Source organism: Aptenodytes forsteri, unplaced genomic scaffold (assembly GCF_000699145.1).
Source record: "Aptenodytes forsteri isolate BGI_AS27 unplaced genomic scaffold, ASM69914v1 Scaffold79, whole genome shotgun sequence".
Classification (NCBI taxonomy): Eukaryota; Metazoa; Chordata; class Aves; order Sphenisciformes; family Spheniscidae; genus Aptenodytes; species Aptenodytes forsteri.
In genome coordinates, this window is record NW_008794776.1 from 3,278,169 (window position 1) to 3,304,092 (window position 25,924).

Genomic DNA, 25,924 nt, shown 5'->3' on the forward strand with positions numbered 1-25,924 from the left:
AGCGAACGGCTGTGTGGTGTTTAGCTGCCTGCCAGGTTAAACCACAACAGAGGTCTGCACACACACTTGTTTCTTCTGAATACCCAGCCCTGTATCTGCTTGCAGTGCGCATTAGGATGGAAAGCCTGTAGAAGGAGTTGTTTCTCCTGCCTCTGACCAAAAGCTGGTCATCTCCCTCAAGAAACGGGCAAAACGCTGTTTGCTGATAACTCAGCCATGCAGTTCCTTCCCTATACTCAGGAGACAGCTGCATTTTAACAGCAAAGCAATCCCTGCACTTATTTGTAGTTAGCACAGTGGTTGCAGATCCTTTGGGACTGGGGACATCACTTACGTGAATGACAGCAATATTTCAGAGGATGACAGTGATAGCCAATACAGACTGTTGAGTTCCCCGTGAGGAAGTATTACGAAGCCCATAAAAGCTGCAAAGGACTTTGCAATTGCCATCAATTTAATGGAGAAGATGCTGTGGTGATGGGCAACAGGTAAAAACCTGAAAAGAGATTACCCAGCTGAGACACGAGGGAAATGGAGCATCTCAGCTAAAGACCACAAGAGGAAGGAAGCTAGCTGAGAACTGAACACTGATTCCTGCATATTGAATCATGGCCATAGGCAATAACATGATAAGATTTCGAAGGGAATTCATTCAATAACTTACTGTGAGGGCTTTCTGGGGGTTTTGTGGTGTGGTTTTTTCAGAGGTTTTGTTCTGGGGTTTTTTTTCTGTGGACTGTTGAAAATTGACTACTATACAATTATTTGTGAACACATCTTTTCCACATTTTCAGCCAGCTCCAGCTCTGAGGAGGTGAGAAAGCTATATTTACTCTAGTTCAAGTGCTTTGACTCTCAGCAGAGTGAGTGTGAAACAAGTCCCCAAGCCTCCCAAAGGGAGTGCATGGACCACTCTGAACTCCTCAACCCCTCTGCAATATTAGCCCTCGATTGCTCCTTGCATCCCAGCCACAGCAGTACAGCTACGCTGCTTCATGCAGGCTCAGAAAATAGCTGGGAGCCTCTAAGCCTTTGCTCATATCTCAGATAACGCTTTCATTTCAGAGTGAGGTGGGTACAGGTACCCTGGGATGAATTCAACTGTAAATATTCAGAGTGATTCATTGTTTGGCTTTTCTCTCCAATCTAAATAGTTGGAGCTGTCAAAATTGATCTGAGTTTTTACGGTACAATACTTTAGAGAGAGAACAAACCATGGATTAAATTTGCTGTTGTGGCCCAAAATAGCTTTCAAATATCAACACAGGCAAGATACACATAAAAGAGACTATTTCCTTGTGAAGCAAGGCAAGTCCTCACATCTCCATTTAACTGTCTGTCTTTCTCCCTCAAGGTACACAGCAGAAAACTGAACATTTGAGCTGCCTCCCTCTCCCCTTCCCCATCACCGGATTAACTGGGAGCCATGGAAAAATCTCTCTTGCTCATGAAAAGTCTCTGCTTAGGCCCAGTAAGCTGTCCAGGGTGGGAGCAGAGCTGAAAATAATAAGGAGTGGCCCTTGCTTTCTTATTACATCATTAATGTAGTGCTTATCAGAACAAAAGATTATTTTTATTCGGTGCGTATAAATGCTATGACTTCTATTCCTGTACACTACACCCTCCCTGCCCCCAGTAAAGAATAAAAAGGAGTATGGATCATCCAGCTCTCACGTCCAGGGATGTTCATGGGTTTGCACACCCCTTTGCAAGCACACAGGCCTCCTTACGGTGTCAAGGACCCTCTTTCCCCTCTTCCAGTAAAAGGGCCTGACTCTGCTTCCCCCTCCATTGCAGGGAAGCTGCAGACACAAGAGACCAATGGCAGAGCAGCGATGAATATCCATAGGAAGGAAAAAATTAGCTGCTTACAAAAATAAAGAACAGATAAAATCTTATCTGGTAATTCCCAGATCCCCAGGATCTGAAGTGGTGAGTAGCCTCTAAATGATTTTCTTCTGAGGTTGCCACAACACCTCCAGTAGATGTATAAGGATACATGTATATTGGCCTGTCATGTTCTGATGGGATGTGTCATTCATCTCGGGGTTTAATCCTGAGACACTGCAGATGACAAAATGCTGCCCCACTGAGTCTGTCAGGGCGGCACCGATAACTTGGTTTTCACCACCTTTCTTTGGGGTAACCCGTTCTCCACGGATACCCGCTCCCAACAGATACTCCTCTGGCTGCAATTCTGCTGCAGGCAGCAGGCAGACAGGACACGTTTTGTCACTTAACGGCATGAAAGGAGCACAACGATAAAGAAAAGCCCTGTCCAGAGGGAAAATGTTCTAAAGTTAACAAGACAGAAGAAAACAATTTTTTCCAGCTGGAAAAAATCCACGGGTGCTTGTCACTAAAGCTTTCTAAATGTGAGCTACTGCTTAGGTGAGAAGCAGTCAAACATACCGGTGGGTACTAGTTGTAATTCAAGGCAGTCCGCATCCCACTATGAGCACAGAAACATTCCAATTACACTAAGTGCTAGAGGAAAAGATAACATTTTCTTTTGTTGGTTTCACTTAAAAAAACAGAACAAGGCAGTTTCTTGAAAGAAGGCCAGCTTTCACAGGAGGCACCTTCCAGCGTTTCATGCAAAAATTATCAAGCAAGCCACTGTGAGGCGGTGTTATACTGAAAAAGAAAAAAAGAAAAAAGCAGCATCGGTAGGTAAAATTTTGTGGAAAGGAGATTAAGAATTCCTCACACAAATATACCAGCAGCAGCAGCTCAGGGGTTGTGGGAAAGCAAAAAAGGACACAAGAAAAGAAAAAGCCAAAGAACGCTCTCAGTTTTTACAACTATTTTTCATTGTTCTGTTTGGACATGTCCTAGTAAAGCTTTTTCGTTGTTTGAGGACACGATGTAAAAGCCACCAAATGTGCAATTCAAAGACTTAGCTCAGTGTTGGAGTCGCAGACTCCACTGTGTGACTTATGTACTTGGTCAAAACAACTGAGCTTTTAAATCAGGTGAGCACGCAGTGCTCCTGCAAAGGTTCGGGGCAGAGGCCAAGGCACACTCCTTGGTTGGAAGATCAGCAACGATTGTTTCAAGATAAACAGGTAAAGCAATCAATGTTCATTACAGATTAGAGATTTGAAATAAATTGGCCTTCACCCAAGACACAACCATATTGCGGGTCAGACCAAGAATTATCTGTGCAGCCAATGCGATCTACTAAATATTGGGCATGGGAGCAAGAGATGGAGCAGAAAACCTAGGTGGCAACAGGAAAAACACTGGCCAAAGAAAGAGCTCTTTAGGCCAACTGTTGGCTGAAAGAGGCCTGGACCCGTGAGCAAGGAAACACCTTCCAGTTTGAAACTGTGGTGAAAGAAATGGGATTTGGTGCATCTCTGCTAAAGAACAAGCTGTGACAGTGACCCACCTCCATCTTCAGACTTCCTCCCAATGACCAGGATAAGCTCTAACTGAAAGAAATGCTATGAGAAGATGCTTGTTGCACTTCCATGGCCTTTGTATCCATGTGACAGTAACCCTGTGCCTCAGTTTCCCCTGCACAGGATGAGGCTACAGCCTTTGCTTTGCCCAGTTGTTCTCCGAGGCAAAGAATGCCTTTTACTGTGGGTTTTTGCACCGTGATGCACCGAGCAGGATAGGTGCTACAGTGACACAGTAAATCAAGAATACTGAGCAAACTCCCTGCCTTGAGGCTACAGTGCTTGTGACCACAGCCACATGGACACCATACTATGAAGAGGCGTTTCCAAGGGAGACACATTTATAAAAGAAACCTGGAGGCAGGAGGAAGGGGCTGCTTCCCAAAGCACCAGGCTACTCTCCAGAAGCCACGTTGCGTCCCGCTGGACTCGCAGCGGCAGACAATTAATAATGTAGTGGCTGTCTGCTCCTGCGAGGGACCCGGGGGAGGCAGGCCAGCAGCTGCCTACTGCTCCATTATTGAACAGATCTGAGAACAAACGTAATCTGTTTTTCCATTTACTTTCCAGGGACTACTGCATGTTGTCTTTGTCTAGAAACTGTCTCCACTTTGCAAGCCTTCTTCCATCCATTTGCATATCCCCTATCAGTCTCTGGCTTCTGAGGGGCTCCTGACTTTATGGCACATCTCTAGATCTGAGACCTTCTAGCCAAGCCATGCTGCAAAATTAAACCATGAACGTCCAAGAACTTGGAGAGGAGGACCCAGTTTCACAGGGTTCCTCTGCAGAGCAGGTGAAGAGGAGAGGATTTTAACAGGATTTTAACAGGAATTTAACAGATTCAAACAAACTGTAGGTGTAAATAATTGGAGATATAGTCTTACGTTCTTTAAATTAAAAATCAAACAACCCAAAAGACACAGATTTGGATTTATCACTGGACCACAGCCACCTCTCCTCACTATCAGTATCAACTGACAGAAGGTGCTCCCACACCACAGGATGCAGGCATGGCTCCAGTCAAACGGGGGCAGATCTGCCACTTTACTCGCTCCTGCTTTGTTTGCCTTACAGTAGCAATACCTGAGTCACCAAGGAAAGAGGGACATTTGCCTTTTACCCAAGACTACATGCTGTAGCAGAGGTTCTCTAACAACTCTCAGATCACAACTGCAAAGTAAACCCCATCTCTACATGTATCCAAGAGGGGTGAGTGGAAGACGACAATCTAATAGGATTCCTCTGAAGTGGCTCAGACTGTATCTCTAGCACTGAGAAGAACAAACATTTTCCCAGCAGATCATCTTCAGCTGGATCCTTATGGCTGTACCGCTAGCAGATCCACAGGGCAGTGCCACTCCTGCAGTTTATAAACAAGGTTGGTCAGAGCAAGGCTCAGATTTGTTATTGCACTAAGGACAGATGGATGATAAGGGTGACTAATCCCTGATCGCCATCCAAGAGGCTTTTCTGCAAGATCTGGAGCAGAAACGTGAAATTACCATTCCCCAGGCTATTTCTACACAGTTCCCATTTGCAACTGTCAGCAGGTGGCACGGGAAAGAGAATCTCATCTCTGCTGCCGGAGGCAAGGAGACCATGGACGACTCTTATGGATACAAGATTTTCTGAAAGCAATCTGTAACTTCTAGGTTCACCGTTTTTGTCTCAGTCCCCCCAGCGCTCAGTATACCTCTTCTACATGAAGAAACAGCTTAAAGCGTTGTCATGAGCTAATAGACAAGTCTTAATGGGTCTGCACGTCACTGCCCAACCTGCAGGCAAACGTTCCTCTGCATTACAGCAGGGCTATTAGAGGAAGAGACACCCTTTGGAGCATCAGCTGGCACTTCCAGCACCAGATAATGCTTTCCCTGCAGAGACATGAAAACTTAAGAGGAGAGGAGGAAGAAAAACAAGATGAGAAGAAAGAGAAGAAAAATAGACGGAGTGTGCCAGTGCTGCAAGATGTGCTGGCAAGTGGGCAGTCAGCTTCGCTCGAGAAAGGACGTGTTATCACAGGTTCAGGCCTCAAGAACTTAGCTGTTGTATCTGGTAAGCACACATTCACTTTCCTGAAGTTACGCAGCTTCTCTGTAATCACTGCTGGCTGCCAGTATTTCACTACAGAGTTAAGTCTCCATCTAAGGACGTGCTGCCCCATAACAGGACCCAGGCATTACGGTAAGGTGCTGTTACTTTCAGGCCTAACCTCAGAGCTGAAGGAGTCAGAAGAGCTTGTTTGCCAATGACACACCAGAGACCATTTAAGAGTTACTCAAAGAGGCTTCATAAAGGCCAGGGCTGAGAACAAAAGCCCTTTTAGTACAAATCCGTGACAACGCTAACGTATATTAACCCACAGCACACAAACCCTTTAAACAGCATGAAGAAACCATTAAGCAAAACCCATCAAAAACATATAAAAACCATGCTTGCAGAGCAGGAAAGGGATGGGGGGAAATGTACAGTGCTTTCTGAATGTCTGGCTGGGGAGGAAATGTTTGCAGAAAGAATGCAAAGACCCCAAGGAATCCATTAAATTCAGCATCACCACGATGCATTGCTAGTGTGGAAGGCCTAATTACACTCTAATCATAGCCTCTAACCCAAAGTGCAGACCTGCTTCGCTGAGATTTGTACCTGGAGAGGATCTCCAGTACTTCTTTTCAGACATATTTGCCTGCTACAACCTCTTGCTCTAACACAAGAGAATATTTGATGTCCACGTGCAATGCACTGAACCAGAATGCACTCCCATCTCAGCATCTTGAAATAATTGAGAATCCTTGGAGCCAAACGCAGAAGTGGCTCAGCAGCGGTAAGGCAGTAGCACTTTGCTCCCATGCTGTGTGTTCATCTGAAGACCTCAAAGCTCTTTAAAAACATCACAGTGTCACAAGGACCTTGCTGGGACCATTATTAAACTCATTTAGCTGATGGGTAGGCGGAGGCCCAGACAGGATGAACAATCCTTCCACTCAAGATCCATCGGCTCTCTAATGGCAGCCCAAAACAATCAACTCTTATTTTCCTTACTTATCCCAAACACTTTTCCGTTCCACTGGTAAGGCGAGGGGACATTATTGCAAACTTTTCCCTCTCCATCCTAATTCACTCTTCATCCCCATCTGCTTTGAGACAGCAGTAGCAAGAGAGTTACCATGGCTGCTTTTACCTCTGTGCTACTCAAACAAATGCAGTCACAACTGGAAAACTACTCTCAATCTATAATTGTCATGGACAGAAGACCAGCCCGTAGTATAACAACAGGTTTTGGTAAGCAAGAGTGCTTGCCACACACCGAAGTTCTTGGCTAGCAAGGCTGGATACATAGAAGTAATGAAAAATTTGAGCCATCCTTCTTGCAGATTAAGGACATTGATCAATAAAAATGCTATATTGAACAGCGTAATAGAGTTGTTAAAGATCATTGCTGCTTCTTTATCTAACAAGTCAGCTTCTGAAAAAATCCGTTTTATATGGAGCCTAAGAAGATATATAAACATTGGCTGAGATCACCAGCGGGTGTAAATTGATGTAGTTCCACAGATGGCAGTGGAATTGCCTTGATTTAAAATCAGCTTAGGACTTGAGCATGTAGTATTATGCAGTGGTAAATAATACCCGTAAAAATTAGGCGGAGGGTGAGGGGTCAGACCAGACTGAAGCTATTTGCTGTCTTTAGTCTCCATGCCACTTCATGTCATGGAAGTCTGCTTTCAGTATTGCCAAGATACTCAGGGTCACCTCTAGGGAGAGGTGGTACCACTGATCTGTGAGATCGTATCTCATGAATCAGGCTGTTCCCTTCAGACTGAAAACCAAGGATGACAGTAATGCAATTCATCAGTTCAGAAAGGATCCCCCACTCCTGTCCTGCTGAGCCAACCTTTCCCACCCATCACTGATACCACACATTTGGTCTATCCCATCACAGTATGCAATTTCAGAAGAGACAAGCAAAGATGGATGTGCTCTGGACTATTTTATGACCTGTATTCATAAGCAAACATGGGACTTAGGGTGGTAATTTCCAGGTTTTTACCCCCCCCCCAAAAAAAAATGGTTTGGGGTATTCAAATAAACTGAAAACTGCCACCCAACTGCAGAAGTCCTATCCCAGTAGAATGTGCGTGGAAGGAGAGGGCCTGAGCACTTGCTTATGCTCAGTTTCTCATTATGAAAAGCACTAGTAGCCTGCGCCCAGTCCCACTGTTCTCCCAGTCCGGCTCAGCCCCTTGCTTTAGGAGAACGTCAGCGTGTGGGTTGCGATGTGAGGCTGACCCTCTGTGTCAGCCCTTCTGGCAGCTGCTCTGTCAGCAGCCAGCGTGGGAATAAAGGGGTCTCATCTGATCTCAGGACCTAAGTAGGGCCAGGTCCAGTCAGTACTTGGATAGGACACTGGCTGGGAACAGAAGGTGCTGTAGGCTTGGGACCTGATGGGATGCATCCACGAGTGCTGAGGGACCTGGGCGCTGTCACTGTGAGGCCACTCCATACCCTCTGAAAGGTCATGGCAATCAGGGGCGGTTCCTGAGGACTGGAAGAGACCAAACACCACTTATATCTTCAAGAATGGCAAGAAAGAGCATCCAGGGAAACACCTTGATCTCTGGGGAGGTGATGGAGCAAATAATCCTGGAAACCCTTTCCAAACACATGAAGGATTTTCTCTCCCTGTATCAACCTGATAGAAACAGTGGGGGTGCAAAAAGGAGGAAAATGCAGGCTTCTTGCTCTTGCCATAGCTACTGGTATAACCCCAACTGATTTGAATCAGAAGCCCTGCTCCAAAAAGGGCTTTATTCAAACAAACGTGGCCTCTGTTTGCAGAGAGAAGTAGGGTCTGCTTTCATGACCCTTCGTGCTTCCAGAATTCTCCTCCCTGACCCCAGGAAGACCCCCGAAGGAGGAAAAACCTTCACCAAGATAGAATACCCCTCAGGGACCATGTGCTGGGGTGGACATGGGCGCAGGTTCAAAAAATCAGGGGTAGTTTGCAAAGGAAGCGCCTGCTACGCACACAGCAGTAGCGATCTGCAGAAGCCCTAATCTGATCAGCTCAGATTAAGCCCAGTGAGATCATTAATATTAGCAGGATTCCAAGGCATAATATCAAGCTGACTTCCCATGGGAATTACGACAACTCTGTCTTTGATATCTTCCCCTTAGGCTCAGGCACTATATTTCAGCCGCCACAAACAAACAAAACTGGAGAGAATATGATCAACACAACAAAAACAAGTTTAAAAAAAAGGAACAATTTCCTGCAAAAGTCCCCCATATGCTTTGCTTGGAAGTGGATTCTGAGGACATGAGTAATACCAATCCCAGAAGAATAAAAGAAAAGGCAATGTGACTGCAGCACAGAGGACGAAAGCATCTCCCATGAAACGCTGCGGGGAGGGGACCAACATCCCACACCGGAGCGCCCTGCATTTGCCAGCACGCTGCACGAATGCCAGCAGCTCTGCCCATGGGTAGCCGAGTCGGCACCACCCATCCAAGGCAGGTACTTTGGTACCAGCCCAGAGGTGAGGGTCGGAGCTCAGATTCCTGCCCCCAACCCTGGCCAACTAAGCTGTTCATGCATGGCTGGTCAGCAGGCTCAGGAGCTAAAACTGCCCTCGTTGCCCCTTCAGGCACCATTGGCTCTCAGGTATTGCCCTATTTTAACCCCATGAGCCCCAGAGCTCAAAATAGGCTTTTTCATCTTCCAAAGGAGGAAAACACTTCACCGCAGAGGGCAACGGATTAGAGGGGGTTTTATCAGGGCCTCATCCTTTATACCAAAAAACAGGTAAGTGGAGAGAAAGAGGTCTCCCATCTTTCCTATCTGTTTACTTCTCTAACCACAGCAGACATGTTTTCAGACTCCCCTGTGGCCGGTGCCACTGAGCACGGCAGAGCAGACAAGCCGCACGCAGCCCTTTGCTGGCATCGTTTGCTGTGCTGCCTTCCAGATGCTTGGCAATCAGCAACTTCCCCAGCCCGTAAATCGCACAGGACTCAAAATGAAGTCTCCCGCCTCACTCCTGGTTTATTAACCCCATGAGGCATTAGGGGACATTTCAGAAGCAAAATGACAGATAAAGGGAAAGGTAATAAAGCAGAAGTGGCTCCCAGACAAACAAGCTTTACTCCCCACAAAGGTGCTTTTGGTCATATCTTTGAAACATTAATTCTAGCTATGGCTCTGCGACCTGCCTGCCTCATCTTCACCAGCTCTGCAGTAGAAATGCACTTAAGTTACCAGCAGCTGATGATTTTCTAAAGACCCTGGCATAACCGTGAGGGAACAAGCAGCAATGCACCGTGTTGTCTTCAGCCAGACATTTCAGGAGCATTTGTGCCTTGCCCACAAAACTCAACTCATGTCTCTATGATCCAACACCTTTGAACACCTCTCCAGGTGCTGGGCTGTCAAAGGCGGCCCCTCTCCCTGACATTTAGGAGGAAAACCTCCAACAACTTCAAAGGCAGCAACCTTTTCACCTTATGTGAGCCCAGGTGCAAAACAAAGATGCTCATATCAGCTCATATCACTTGGCATAAAGGACAGCACATGGGAGGATCTTGTGTCACTTCTGTCTCATTCCAGCTATGGTCTCCAAGCAGAGAAAAGCACCGCGACACCAGACCGGGGCTCATCCACCTCCTTAGCATCAGAAGCCCCATCAGCACGACAATGACAAGGGATGTTACGGTGACCTGTATCACTAATAAGCTGCAAGGTCTCGGCATTTCTTCGCCTTGCTGCCTCTGTCTAGTGAGCAGCATCGCACTAATCTGCTTATTTCACCTCGCCTCTGCCTGAAGTTTCCTGTCAACAACAACAAAACCCATTCTGTGTATTAGGTACGCCTCCGATCGCAATCACCCAGCCCCGTGTTACATCCCGCTCCCTGGAGAAGAGAGCCTGCCGTGTTTTCCAATTCCATGCCCCAATCTCTTTAGACAGATTTCACAGTAATTGTAAAGCTGAACCGCCCGGATTGCATGCAGCGCCTTCGCTTCAATGTTTATCCAAGGTGCTGCAGATTTCCAGCTGCGATCTGTCAGCGATTATTTCCATACCCTTCACTTCACCCTTGTATGCAAGCATGTACCGAGGAGCGAGCAGTAATTAAAAGAATTGCGGTCTATTTAATTACCTTCTGACACGATAGCGCAACAGCTGCCTTCAAAGCAGCACAACTCCCAGCAAATCGAATCCAACGGCAGTCGAGCAGCAGCGTGGGACCTGCATCGCGTTAGCGCAGGTTGCCTCTGTTTGCAGGAGGGGAAAAAAGCAGCAAGCTTCTCATTTCCAGTTAGGAAGGGAACGTGCCGCTTTCAGACCAAAACGTATTGCAGAAGCCAATGACATTTTAAAAGGGAAACTTTGAGTGTGGCCCTTAGGCTGTGGCAGCTTTTGGCCCGGGCAGGTTCAGCAGGGAGCAGGCTGGGGTTATTGCAGAAAGGAGGCGGGGGCTGCCCAAATCCACCCACACAAGCCAGAAAGATTTGGTTTCGCACAGATTCACAGTACCTCATTCCTCAAGCAGAGGAAAGGTCTCATCCCACGCAACTTTCCCCTCACTCCTTAGCAGCGGTGCCTGCTTTTAAGAAGTTAATAGCAGTCTGGGAAAGCAATGGGGAGAGGGGGTAAAACCTGCATCTCCTGCAGCCCAGAGACCCTCAGAGGGTCTGGGGAAGGATCCAGACTGTTCACCCACAGTCTCTTTCATGGGAGAGATGAATTGTGAATGTCTACGACCACGCAACATCAGGCAAGGCACCTCAAAGCCCCACGGCATGAGTGGTCCCTAAAGGAAACTCCAGTGGCCTGCAAGTCCCAGTGTGAACTCATGCACTGGGATACTGAGACTGAGCAATTCCACCTCTGCCTGCTCCCAACTTGCCATTGTGTCAGGATGTAATTGCTTCTCCTCATCACCCTTTCACCCTGGATCCCATGGGCTGAGTCTATGTCAGTTTGTACTTGTGAAGGTCATGGTCCTGCAAAAGGCATCTTATTTTTATCTCCAGTTCAGGCAGAGGGCACAGAGCCACAGGGAAAGATGCCCCACTGCCCTGCCTCCCAGCAGGTGACTGCAACCCTCCTGCTGAAGGAGATGGCTTTTAACAGGTCTTCTTCCCTAACAAGTCTCACCTCTGAGCTGTGCCTTTGATCTTTTCACGCACCTTCTGCCTTAGGAGAAGACATAATTAGCTTCAGAGATCTTTGGAAATGAAGGAAGCCTGAGTGATGGCTCAAACACCCCTGTGCCAGGACCACCACGGCAGCTTCAGGCTCTTTCAGTCCTGCCTTTGGGGATGCTGGCTCCCCACACCAATCCGCTACAAACCTGCGGTGAAGAGACAGGATGTAGAACCCACAAACAGTTCCTCTGCAGAAAGGAAATTAAAACCAAGTAGAAAAATCCAACCACACGCTCTCGAGCTCATCAGGAGACGACCAGAAGGAAAGCAAGGAAGGGAGATCCTTCAAGATGACAGCAGAGTCCATGCCACCAGCCTGATTCGCACCAGCTCCAGAAGGAGCTGCAGGTGCAGAGCACCTCTGAAGACAACATGCTTTTAATTTTGTAAGTCACCTAGGAACTCAAAAATACAGGCCAGATGTTCCTTGAGAAAGACATGCTACCGTTTCCTCCTTAAACAGAAAGCCCTTCCAGAAATTGTCAGGATATTAAGAGAGTTTTTTTCATGACAAAAATTGACTTAGGTGAAAATCTCCTCCCCACAAACCATTCAATAAATTCTGTCCCCACTTCTTTTTTGTTTTTACTGGTACAAAACAAGGGAAGAAGATGCCTGTCTTCTCCTAAGCTGTTTGCTGGATGTATTCAAAATACAGCATGTTCTGGGTGATTTTGGATGTAAGAATCGATGTCACGTCTCTGTTTTGCACAGGGCAGTTTCTCTCAGAACCCAGTGAGAATATTCACATTCAAGACTTGAAATTCATTCTCTGGAAAAGTCCTCCACGCTTTGTTTAAAATTCATTGTTTCTTGTAAACTCATTCGCTAGAATATTAATAGAAGGAAAAACATATAAAAGGAAGAAATGCAGCTGACAGGAATTTGGTTAAAAATTCAAACCAATGTTCACAGGACTTTTCAATTTCCCAGCTCCGGGTTGCATAATTTTCGATGCACAGGCCCTGAAACGGGCCTGAATTCTAATGCTATTTTGAAAAGAAAAGACATGATGAATGTTTTGGCAGATTCTTGAATTTCTTTTTAGCTCACTGTGAAGATATGATTGAAAACGCAAAGAGACATCATGGAAAAAAAAAGAAAGGAGACAAAGGACAGAATGTTATGCAGGAGGAAAGAGCCTGCATAGGCAAAGAGGCCAAAAATTGTGTTTTTCTCAATACAAGTTTGGGTCCAAAGCAACCACAGTCAAGACCGAGCGGTGCACAAACCCATTTGCCTTTGGTGGTGCTCCACAGGGGTGAGGAGACTGCTGAAGGAGACAACTGATAAGAGCAGTGGCTTGGAAAACACCTGTGGGCTCCTCTCACGTAGCTATGATTTTCATTTGACTCCACACTGCAGGGGTGAACGCTGACTGTCCCAGTGACCAACCCGTTAAAGCATTCGGGTCCTGTAACTAACTTGCAAACCATTGTATATATTTCCATTAGACAAAATAAATACTTATGATCTAGAGTAATATCATTCTAAGTTGCAGAATCGGTGGGGGAGGCGGGAGGGATAAATGTCTGAAGTAGTGATTAATGAGGAACTACCCTGTAATTACACAGATTACCAATACCCCATCAAAAGGCAGCAAAGCCACACTGAAGTAGCACCCAAACACTTCCAAAGGCATGAACTGTTTCATAGCCGGAGCTCTCCTTACCACAGACTCTGCAAGTAGCAGAAGACTTGGCCTCACAGCTGGCATCTGCTCTCTATCCACCCCCCGTTTCTCTCCAGCCATAATTGAGAAAATCACCAGCAATCAGAGGAAGTCAACTGCTCCCAGCCCATAATGAGACAGGGCTGGAACAGCTGTGGCACATCTTTTTACAATTATCCATCCTCCACCTCTCTAACTAATAACAGTTTCATGAAGAATAAACCTTGCTACACCTGAAATACTTCAAAATAAAGGGACACCCTGGCTCTGCTTCATCGGTAGCAATGAGGGGACAGCACCAGAGCAAGCTGCCTTACTGGATCCGTTCAGCCACTGCTACGGGTGATAAAATACCACCTGTAAGAGGAGCTGAGATGTGAGCTGGCAGCACTGGTGCAGGGGAAAACATCACACACCTAGGGAGAAAAAAAATAGCATTTGAAGATGCAAAGGCAGCAAGGTAGGAGCAAAACAAGAAAGTATCTCAGCAATGCACCCTACTCTATAGGAGACATCACATTATCCTCCAGGACCTCCCTGAATTATTGCTTGAATTAAAGGGGGGGAGACGGGACATCTAAAGATATTAATAAGGACTGAAGTAAAACAAGCAGTGTACTAAAGCTATCTCAAGGCAATTTCATATGTAAGGAAGACAAACTGAAGGAAACCGGTTGCCAAAGGGAACCAAATGACAGTAGATAAAGTACTAGAAGGACTAACGGTGACCAAAAAACATAATGTGAACTGCAAACAGAGGCTTTAAAATAGTAGTTTCTCCCTTCTGTACTTTGTAACGTGAATGCAGAGGCTTGATGTGACTGTGTCATGCCAAGTAAAGGAAAGATGGTGAGGGAGAGTGTCGTGCATTCCCCACACACACACCAAGACCATATAAGACAACCTGAAAAAAAATACAGTAAACAACAGTAACTAAGAAAATAAATAGCAGGGGATATTTCACTCAGTCTTTATCCAAGGACAAGCAGTTAACCAAGATCACTGCAACTGTTTTGGGGCTGGAACATGACCCACAGCAATTAAGCTCACCAGTACAGGCCAGAGGAGCCAATATCCCTCACGGAAACTGCAGCTGCAATTTCAAATGAGCAGAGCACAACCAGCTGCACTGGAGTCTGGCTGCGGCAGCTGCGTTTCAAGATTTCTTCAGACTTCCAACATCCTTTTAGCCACCTTTCATCTGCCATGCAAACCCCCTCCCAGAACTCAGCCCCTTGTGAGAACGCCAGGAAAAATGAACTGTCGAGCATCGACTTAATGCGGGTAAAGAGTGGAGCCAAATTCAAGACCATCCTCCACGCAGGGCACGACCAGAGAGGAGCAGGTCAAGGGCATCTGGTGAGCTAGTCCAGCAGTGCTTCCCCCACTATGTAACAGAGCAAAACTGAGGATCGCTGCAGCCCTCGTCCTTCCTAGCTGTGGTCCCTCCTTACACGTGGGCTATGGCATCTCATAGCATCCATGTCCTGGCACTCCCCTCCCTTTTGGCAGCATAAGACGAGCACAAAGCAGCAGCAAGGAGGAGTTCATCCATAAAGCACTGGGCCACTCTGGTGGGCAGACGAGGCTGGGACAGCAGTGCCCAAGCACTCCTAATCCTCGGTGTTTACAACCAGTGGCTCAAAGTGAGACCTGGCATCGTACCACACTAGCAACGTACAGGTCATAACTCCAAAAGGAGGTCACAGCAGTGTAAAATACCGCCCAGAGCAATGTTTGGTGTTGTTACTAAATTAGCCTTTCAGTGCCATCGCCATGGTACATGCCTGCGATACCCAGAAGTCCTCCCTGCTAGGCTGACAGCAGCATCGCTGCGTGGATGCCAGTGAAATCCTCCCACCAGAAATGGGATCTGAATCCGATCCAGCTCATTCACTCCCCCACCCTGGCCACATGCACACACTTCTGCAGAAGGCAAAATGCTCTTCACAGAAAACCCCAAAATTGCTTTGGTTGTGTGCTTGAAGGGAATTCTTTGCTGGTGAGAAGCATTCGCAGAGACCCTTCCCAGGATAAAAATTTGCCAGCACAAACTGCATGCTCCCCAGCTGCTAAAATCCCCATTGCCAAGCATGGTGCACCTCCGAGCTGCGCACAGACAGGACGGGCCCCTAGGTACGTGTCTGCATCAGCAGAGTGAAGTCTGTGTAAACCACAGAGCCATTATCAGGGGTAAAATTAGCTCCTGTTACTGACAGCATCTATCACTCATTCCTACTCTAATCTCTACCAGGGGAAGGATTTACAAGCAACAATGATGAAAGAGAAAAGGGAAGAGGGGGGGGGAAAAAAAAAAAATCAAAGCAATACAGAGGGGAGAAAAAAAAATCAAAGCAAAGATAACAAAAGCATTTGTGAGGCTGGAAGAAACAAACTATATTATATTACAGGGACCGAGGGATCCTTATCGTGCCCAGATAAGATTTTCATTCAACGTGTTGGGATTTTTTTTTTTTTTTTAACTGCTTAAGAAGATTCAAATACATTGCCAGGTACCTCCAGCTCTATAAGGGTTTTCTTTTAGCCATGCATCATTGCAGCAGCTTGCGTCAATAAAAATCCTAGGGAAACACATACAATGAGAAGCACATTAAAGGGACACAGATGTTGCAAGAATCTTACTGAACAGGTACAAGAAGTAAAGGTGGGAAAAAGATAAAGCTCAGATTTTATGTGGAAGGTATTCTTTAAGAGATTTATTAACCCTTTAAAAAGGGTTTATTAAAAACCTATTTATCGCAGAATAATCAGTTGTGATGAACCTAACCCATAGATCAATGGATAGTACACTATTAGATAGCAGGTATTAGTAAATGACTACATAATGCAGAAATTAATGAGCCATTATGAAAAATGATTCTTAAAGATATAACCAGGAGAAGAAAGCAAACCACCAACAGTGCTGCTTGTTAGCTCCCAAATAATCTTTGCTTTGCCCTTAATAAACCTCTTCATTTCTTGGCAGAATTAATCACTGCAAATAAATGAAACTTCTGGATGTACTATTCACTGAGCAGCCTACGGGACAGACCTCTTTATTCCCTGAAAGCACGCAGCTAATGCTAACTCCACTGGAGTCACAGGTACCTCAGTCACCCGTACAAACGTCATTCAGAAGAACAGCGTGATTAAAATGTGCCTTTTATGCACAGGTCTCAGAACACCCGATCAATAATTATTAATGGAGCCGTACAGCAATCCATTCACACAGCTACTGCCGAAATCATGCTGCCCCTTTCGCCATCGCTGCGCCAGAGGGAGAGCTAGCCCTGAACTTCCAACCTGACTTCACTTCACGTAGCCAGCTGGAGGTGTCAGGGGCCTGTCTGAACCAAATTATAAAGGAGAAGAAAAAAAACTAGAGTGAAGAGCCTGCCCTATCTTCAGAGCTTCACCAGCAAGTCTCCCATGAGGTTTCTCTAGCATTATAGGAGACTTCTGCCCCTGAGCACCCATTTGGATGGGAATGCCTGTCGGATACAGGCTAATGGGAGCTGGGAGGCAGAGAGCCCAGTGCTCACAAAACATACCCACTGGAGCTGCTGCCACGCAGGGTCTCACGAAGAAAAGCAAAGAGAGAACACGGGGCTGTCTTCCCACCCAATCGTGTTCCCTTCACTCCTCTTCCTCCCCTCCTGGCAAAGGGAAGGCATCAGCATCTCTCTTGAAACTACATTGAAATGAATGTGAGGAAACTACCCGTTTGCTAAGAGAGGCTATATGTATGCGTATGTGTTTGGGGAAGTCTAATTTGCATTTCTGGGCCTCAGAGTGCCCCAAATAGAATTTACAGTGGGTTGTGAAGATTGCCATCCCAGCTAATCAAATATAATAAATAGCTCTGACTGAGCAGATGACTCTCCTACAGCACTGTGGTTATCAGAGGGATCGGTCTTAATTTGAGACTCCATTCATCAGCCCTGCTAACAGGATTGTGCAGAGAGTGATATTTGACAGAAGTGTTTTCGAAATTCCTAAATGGAGAGTGTGCATTGAGGGAGACAAGATGGATGTTTCCATTACGGTGACTGTGCAGGATGTCTCGCCGCCCCCCGCTTCCCACCCAGCAACAAACGACTGACGGACACATGCTATTACGGTGAATATGGTGGCCACAGATTCCTTCTTGTTTTGTTTATTGAAAGAAAAATAATGAATTTATTCTAGGGATGAAGGGTGGCAGGAACCCGGCAGTAGCTTGTGCTCCCGGCTGTACATCACACTGACACACAGCTCTAAAGTTCTACCTGGAGAAGGCGGTGAGGGCAGGAGCGCCCTGAGGGACACGTACACACTTGTGCAGGGAGTCAGCCATGAACTGCTGCAGCACCTTCCTGCAGCCCCGGGCAAAGGGGTTATTAAGGATTAAAGGCCAGAAAGGACCTCCTGATTTAGTGATCCATGTACCCTGCAGGCAGAAACATCATACAATCCTCTTCTCCAAGTTATCACATATCTCCTTAAAACCAGTTTGGTTTTTAGACCCCACCACTCTCACTGGGCACCCTCACGACCCCATGTTTTGTCTTGATCTTAACCTGCAAGAATGGTTCTCCCCCATGCACGTTTATCCTTCACCGTATGTTCAAGGAGCAGCAGTAACCCCTCTCAACCCTTGCTTTGCTAGGCCGAACGTCCCAGTCTCTTTAACCTCCACTCATAACAAAAAACAAGTGACTTCTTTTTGCAGCGATGCCAAACTGAACTCGTCTTCCTTGGTCACCTGGGGCAACACCTTTGTACAGCAGCATTAACACATCTCTGCTTCTACTAGAAACACCATAGTGGATATATTTCAGATTTGCATCGGCATAACCCCCCCTTTGGTAACTCTTCCCTACACCTTGATAATCCCCACTTTCACGAGCGGCTGTGGCGGCGAAGGGAGGGATGCCGGTCCACACCTTGATAATCCCCATTTTCACGAGCAGCTGTGGCGGCGAAGGGAGGGATGCCGGTCTGATTTACACTGCAACAGGACTCGGGTTGCGTGGCAGACCACAACCATGGCGCAGCATGGTTTTTGGCACAAGTCCTGTTGCAGGTGGGTTTATCCCTTGCAAATGCCTGCCCTTCCCCACCTTCTCAGGAACCTCTAGACCACTGAAGCGCTCTCCAGTTTCTCTCCACTTCATAGGGACGCAGGGCGATTCACTCATGCTTGGAAGAGCTGCGATGAAACAAGCAGTTGAACAGCGAGAGGTGGAACTGGCCCGCATTAACGCGGACAGGTCAGACCTGTTTGCTTTGCGAAACCTCTCCCAGTGTAGGTTAAGCCTGTGATGAGGGGTTAATGAAAGACGTGTTAATTATCACCACCACCACCCTAGACCTGCACAGTTTATGAGATGTGGCTGAGAACAACTTTCAGCACAAAAATATGTTCTTCTGTTTCCTGGGAGGAGGATAATGAAAAGCCATTTTCTCCTGTCCATAGCACGGGCTGAGGGGCTGATCAGATACAGCAGATTGCTGAAGGGCGGCATGAGAAGCCCTACTCCTGGCCCGGCTGTGCAGCAGGCAGGTCCCCAAGTCCCCAGGGCACATTGGGAGCAGCGAGCACTCCTCCCTGCCGCAGCCTCCCCTCTGCTGCCTTGGACCCGGGGGGGGGGCTGTGAAGGTTGGTGGCTCCTGGCAAAGAACAGGGCAGAGGGGCAGAAAGGAGCAAGACAAAAAAAAACAGAGGGAGGAAGAAACAGGAACGAACAAGTTCTCTCAGACCCATCCATCCAGGCAGAACATTTTGCCCCAGATTTTGTAAACAACACAGTAGAAAATGGTAAATCATAAAAGTTAAAGCGATCCCCTGTATTCCTCCCACCTTCCTTTTCGTTCTCTTCATCTGGAGCCATTCCCTTTGGCAGAAACAAAGGGGACACGAAACATGCCGGAAAAGGCTTCTCAGCTCATGCCTGCTTATTCCAGCAAAGATCTTGAACAACCACAGGGCTGAGAGTTGCTGTCCCAGTGTGAAAGGAGAATCACTGTGAACCCTCTCCAGAGACAACCCCGTGCTCATGGGACAGAGGGGAGCAGGGACAGGTCAGCAAGGAACAGGGGAAGGAAAAAAGTCCTTAAAAACATAAAAGGGAAGAGGGAAGCTTATTCTGCAAGTCAAAAACAGTTTGGCATTTCCAAGTTAAATACAAGTGAAGCCTTTGTCCGCATGCTCCATTGTAACACTGTTGCTCTAAATCCCCTTTTATCCCTTTAATTATGCATGAAAAAACCACACGACCTCCCTGCTCGTACACTCAGCCGAGCAGTGGCTCACAGTGCGGAAGGCTCATTATACAGCTTTAGCGGGGCTGAGTGCTCTGAATTATTTAAATCTCCATTAAGCCTCCACTATGGCATATCTATGTGATAAACGGATCAGGTGCCGCTGGATTTCTCCCCTGGCCAACCCGCTCTCCCTTCTCCTTCCCCCTCCCTCTCCTTCCTCCTGCAAAACTCAGTAGGGAGGGAGATAATTGCCAAGAGGGAAAGGAGTTTGCACTCTTGCTACCAAGTGTTTCGTTGTCATTTAAAAAAGGCCAACTGAGCCAAGTAATAAAGACACTTAATCAGGATTAGCGCTAGAGGGCATGGTAAGGTGGTCAATGCATAACTTGTTTAATGGCCATTTTATTGTTTAAATTAAATAAAACTTAAATCATTATGTTTTACTTAAGCAGTGTGAATGCCCTGCCCCTGTTCCCACAGCACCACTGCAGAAGCACATAGAAAAAATGGTGTATTACCAGAGCCGGGGGGAGTTGCGATGATGGGGCTCAGTGTACCCAGCGTGGGGGGTGATCTATATTGTCCTCCCCGTTCCCTTTTCACATGCCTGCTGTTCTAAAGGCCAGTATCATAAGGAGAGCAATGGTCCAAGGAGAAGCTAGGAAAGGTGGACTGAGGAATCTCAGAGCACAAAGTGTGAGGGATTTGTGGAACAGCCTTCTGGCTCCAAAAAAGGGGGAAGAAAAAGAAAAATAATCACAGTAAAACACAGCTTCCCTAGGAGCAAGGGAGGTCATCCCAGATCAAGGAGAGGCCCTTAATCCCTGTGAAGCGAAGGGCAAGATCGGTTCTCCTTAGTGAAAGTTTCCTGCTGCCACAGACCTCTTTGAGCGCAAAGGTATGGGGGAGAGGGAGGCAAAAACTCTTCAGACTGCTATTCAAAACACCTCTTCATGGCATGGGCAGACCTACCAAACAGCACCCCAGGAAAAGCTCAGGTTAACGCTTTTGTTTTCCTTGGTTTCTGGCTGCCAGGGACAAGCAGGCACAGGTGATATCAAGTCTGGGCACCTAGCAGCCACAAAGTTTGGAAAAGAAATAACGTAAGTCTCAGGTAGAAACATTTTCAGAATACTTTTGGGTTGGGGGAAAAATCCTCTTTAATGGAAAACACTGACAGCCCCTAATATACCTCCTTGCCCATCTCAACACCGGGAAAGAGGAAGGATGCCATGGTCCTTCCATCACATCCCATCACTGGGGACCAGGGCAAGTTGACGATGAGCTTGGTAACCACTGGCCTCGGTACCCCTGAGAGTTCATCACCACGGCACATTCAGCTCACCAAGAGCTGTGTAGCAGCTATGCACCACCACAAGCCACAGGCACCTGTCACCTGAGGTACAAACAGCCGCACAAACACACCCCAGTAAAACCAACCTTCAGAGCAAGTCAGTCCACAAAGGTCGGTAAGGGAAGCAACATCCCCAAAATACAGTTATTACGTCAAATCCACAATTCCCTACCCCCCCAAAAAAAGTGAACAGGATTTAGCTCCTGTTCAACCACAAGTTTCCTGAGTGAACGTGAATAAGTCCCAGATCTCCACAGGCTTTGGCTCCTTGACTGCAAGATGGAGATAAGAGTCCATCTGTTACCCTTCACGGCTGCGGCAAGGCCGGAGCATCGCGAGGGGCTTTTGGAGGCCGAGATAAATGGCTAGCTCTCCCCACGGTCTCAGGAAGCGCTTGCTGAATGGGGCAGGAAGCAGGTGGAGACAAGGAGGTGCATTAAGTTATTTATTTGTGAAAGCAACTGGAAAATGTGCTGAGGAGGAAAGAAAAAGTCTTTGGTGTTAAAAATAACCTCTGCCAGAAAAAAAAAAAAAATTTAAAGGCCTCTTATTTTAAAAGTTTCTCTCCACATTTACTTGAGATAAATGGAGGCAGCACAGTGGCAGCATTTTCTTAAGACTTGAGAAATAGATGGCAGGACTCTAGAGACAGGTTTCGCTCATATATCATTCCCTTCCCCTCCCAGTCTCTGGGGGACACGTGTTGCTGTGACATCTTTTACTAAGATTTACAGAGCAGTCATCCTGTCAGGGACGTGAAGGCAGCCTTGCTGCCACAAAGCTGCTGTCAAGCCTGCACCACGTTCAGGAGGCAGCAGTTAACCTTGTTTTCAAGCCACGGTTTCTACCTAGAGAGGCAACAGAGACAAAGAAAAAGCCCAGTCTGCCCCACTTCAAGCTGCTTCTGCAAGGGGACTATTTGCTCTCTACTTACACCACCCGTTTTTAAAACCGGTATTTATTTTGCTGCTCTGGCAGTGCTTATCTCTTCAAGATGCAGGAAAGCGATTAGAGCTGGGCGTCCTGTTCCCGGCTCCGCTCCTAGTTCCCTCTGTGTTACCTTTGGGGATGGCGGCGGGGGAAAGCCTGACCTCGTCTGCCTCAGTGGCAGCGCTGGGGTTGCCCTCGCCCTCCCTCCATGCCTCAGTTTATCTCACTCTTGCCGACTCCCATCTGTATTTTTAAAAACAGCATGAGTCAAAGTCCTAAAATGTAAGGAACTGGCTTTAAATTCAGGCTGCATTTTAAAGAGGAAGGTGCCAATTTTTTTTGTATGTGAAATCTCCAGCAACGACCTCTAGGTGTTGAGACTTTCTTTTAAAAGTCTGAGATTGATAGTAAATATACAATATTTACAAGTATGAATCATCCAGGTTTACACAACAATTGTCCCTTTTGCTGACAACTCTCAAACTAACTTAGCTTATATCAAGACAACCTTCCGCAGGCAAAAAACATAAGGCATTGCCTTCCATTAATAATAAAGACAGGATAATAATAATTAGGCCAGGAGGCGGACTCAGACCTCAGGGCTTCACTGGGTGCCCTCAGCCCCGGTGGCTGTCCGGACCAAAGCTCAGGGGCTCTGCCAAGGAGAGGGGCCACCTCGGCAGCCTCCCACCGCCCCATCCATCCTCCTGGGTAGCCAGCGTGCCCGTGCGCTGCTCCTAACTTCCAGCGACTGATCACACGCAAGCGCCTTGAGACGGATAACCAGAGAAACTTCAGTATTAAAAGAAAACCACTATCAGTTTCTAATGCAATTAACAGCCCCCTGCCAAGAGAGCCAATAAGAGCACTTCATCAGACCATTATAAGCCTGGAGGGTATAGAGAGGCTGCCACGGTAACTCCTTTAATTGCCCTTAATGTTTCATTAAACACAATTACATTTAAACCTAAACTGTGCCATTTGTTGTGGTTTTAATTAGACAAAGGGCAAGATAAAAGGATTGGATTAACCCTCCTTTTCCCTCCCTCCCTTCTACCAGGGGCTGGCCACAGTCTGAAACTGGACTGAAACAGGGAGAAAAGCAAAGAGGATCAAAGCACGAAGCACCCCCACAGACCCACACGCACGGTGGAGAGCAGCCGACTTCAAGGAGGGGAGAAGATGACACTGGACTTGAACTCATCAGGCTCTCCCTGATGGGGAAGGCAAAGCAGTGGACGTGCCCCTCTGCAGACCGCGCAGCCCCCCTCCTCCCTCCTGCCACCCGCCTGCCTGCGAGGGTGCAAGCCACTCCTGAGACCCGAGATCCCTCCCGGCTCTGCCAAGTTTTGTGCTGAAGTTAGAGATCAGCAGGTAATTTGCTTCGGTTAGTGCAGCTCAGGCCGGGCGCAGGGGCTCCCCGCTACAGCCGAACCCGAGCTGGTGCTGGGGCAGGGTGGAGGAGAGCCTCAGCGTGGGCGAGAGCTCCAGGTGGACTCTGGCCTGAAGGAAAGGCATCCTCTACTTCCATGACCGCATTGCTAAGAGCGAACAACACGCCTTGAGCTCATGTAGATCATATTTCCCCATTTTATCCGTTTGAAATAACTTCAGAAATTTCCCTTGTACATACCCCGGTTTACACCTTTTACACCCGCTGACTAAAGTCTCCCCAAGATTACCAGCTTGTTTCCAGGACCTGCTCTGGTAGCCTTTGCAAGGGGAGCTGGCAGCACTCCTCTGCTCTGGGCCTTTCTTCCAAGTCCAGCACTCGTTGCTACAGTTCCAGACTTTTTTTTTTTTTAATACAATTCTGCAGCTTCCTTGGCACAATCAGTAATTCCCATGGCCACATAGCCACACTTGTTACTGATGCCTCTCCTCTGTTAGGCAGATGTGTCAGCCCGACACTTCTAGAGAGGCTACTCTGCTGGATGTACACTCAGTCCCATATGCTTGTAAAACCATTCTTGAAACATACACGAAAAAGCATGCAAACACTTATTTTAGCCTAATAAAAAGGAAAACCATTTTTTCCTTTACAGAATTTATTCAGTACTTGCTTAAATATTGCTTCTAAATTAGGTCTAAGGCTTAAATGCTGAAACTCTGCACCCATCTGATGTTGCATACAGCTTTGGCAAACCAGACTGTCTTCTCCATCTTTTCTGAGCTTTTCAGTGACTTAGAGGAAAAAGAAAAGCAGATTTAGCTGCAGTGCCACACACCCAAATCAGAATAAACTGCTGAAATGCTGCTCTGTTCAGAGATTTATGATACAATTAACATTTTTGTTGGTTTCTAATGACTTCTTTCTTCCTTTTTGAAGCTGACAAGAGAGTAGGAATAGCCACGGGGTATAATCAGACTGTCTGCAAGGTGGAAGGGAAATGAAGCAGAGCAGAAAGGGACCCTCTGAAGCAGGCGGGTATCATTATTATCTCTTTATGGGAGCGTTAGCACCATTGGAGGGCACTCAGGCACCACTGGAACAAGAGCAGCATAAGAACTTGAATAGAACCGAGGAGAAGATGAAAAGAATGAAACAGGCACTCGGTGACAGGCCTGAATAGTCTCCTTTGTGCCACAAGACTTACTGAGATTTCGCTATCGCTTGACAAGTGCCAAAACTCCACAAGTCTGATCCAAAGACTACATGTGTCAACAGGAAGCCTCCCATTAACTTCAGGGAAACTTAGCCCAAGCCAAGGTGTAATAGATCATGTGCCACCGTTACAGGGAAATAAGTGAAATCCATCTTAGAATTCTTGCTGCTAATTTTCAGTGATTTTTCACAATGTATCTCAGTGCCTACTCACACAATAAATCAATGCTTTTGCAGCGCTGCAAGTAAAATGAGGGGATGGGGCGGATGAGAAAGGTGGTAGAGAAAATGTGTGCCATTGCTGAGAAGGAAGTAATTGCAGCAAGAACAAGCTCCCTGTTGGCCCATTAACACAGCTAACTCTGTGCTGCAATGGTACATAGTGGCCTCACCAGCCGTAGAGACAAAGCCTTATCATCTCCACTTGAGAGGGAACTGAGGCACAGACTAGGAGGTTAACCAACACTGCAGCAGGGCAAGAGCTGTACACACAAACTGGGTCAGCTCATATACAAAGCAGAGGTGGGAGACTTGGGATGGGAATCTGGCTTTGTAGAAAAAGCTACCAGTCTTACTAACCACTAGAAGAAAGAGCATCATTGCTCAGCATGGGGAAGAAATGCCACCAGAAGCAAAAGAGTTCAGGGTAGCCCAGGGAGGAAAAAGCTAGACTTCCACTCTGAGGCTGTGGACAGAGCGGAGCACATCGGCCGGGGGACCAGAGAGCTACGGGGTAGAAACACAGGACTTTGAAGCAGTCAAAAATGGCAGAGCAGGTTGCAAGCTGGCAACTCCCTGTTACTAGATGTGCGCTTCAGAGCTATTAAAAAAAAAAAGATTCACAGGGGAAACATATCTTAATGCGTCATTTACAATTTACTCCATCATTCTTTTAATTTTCTATTTGCCCAGAAATAAAGCTGTAAGTGGTCCAGTTAAAGCAATCCTGCCTTTTCACCTCTCTGCAATCCCCGTGGCAGCTCCTTTCCTCTCTGCTGAGGTACAGAGAAAGGAACATCTCTTCTGACCACCGCCATGGCCAAGACAACCCAACATTGGCATGATGCTGTTGCTTAACAGAAAAAAATGTAGGAGCAGGGGACTCCTCCATCAGTGGAGGCTGCCTGCCTGCAGTAAAGCTCCACCCGTTGCTGGGAAGGCATGTGCACATTGCTGCTTCAACCTCCAGGATTAAGGGGTGACCCTTAGGTTTGAGCTTTGGGGAGCAAAAGGGAGTGAGGGGCAGGGGGGTACGAGGGAGTGGGGAGAACAGCTGTTAAGCTCTTAGAGATAATAAATTGAATAGCTCTGAAATTGGACCCACAAGGATAAAAGTGGTTTTAGTGCCTATAAGACCGACTATAAACTCAATCTGTCAGACAGCAGCAGCTGTTAAAGATAATGGTCCTGGTAAATTTAACTTCCGAACTGCCACAAAGGGACTAGTGTGATGTTAAGTTTCTCCCTTCTTTGAAGGGGGGTGGGGAGGGGGGGAAAAA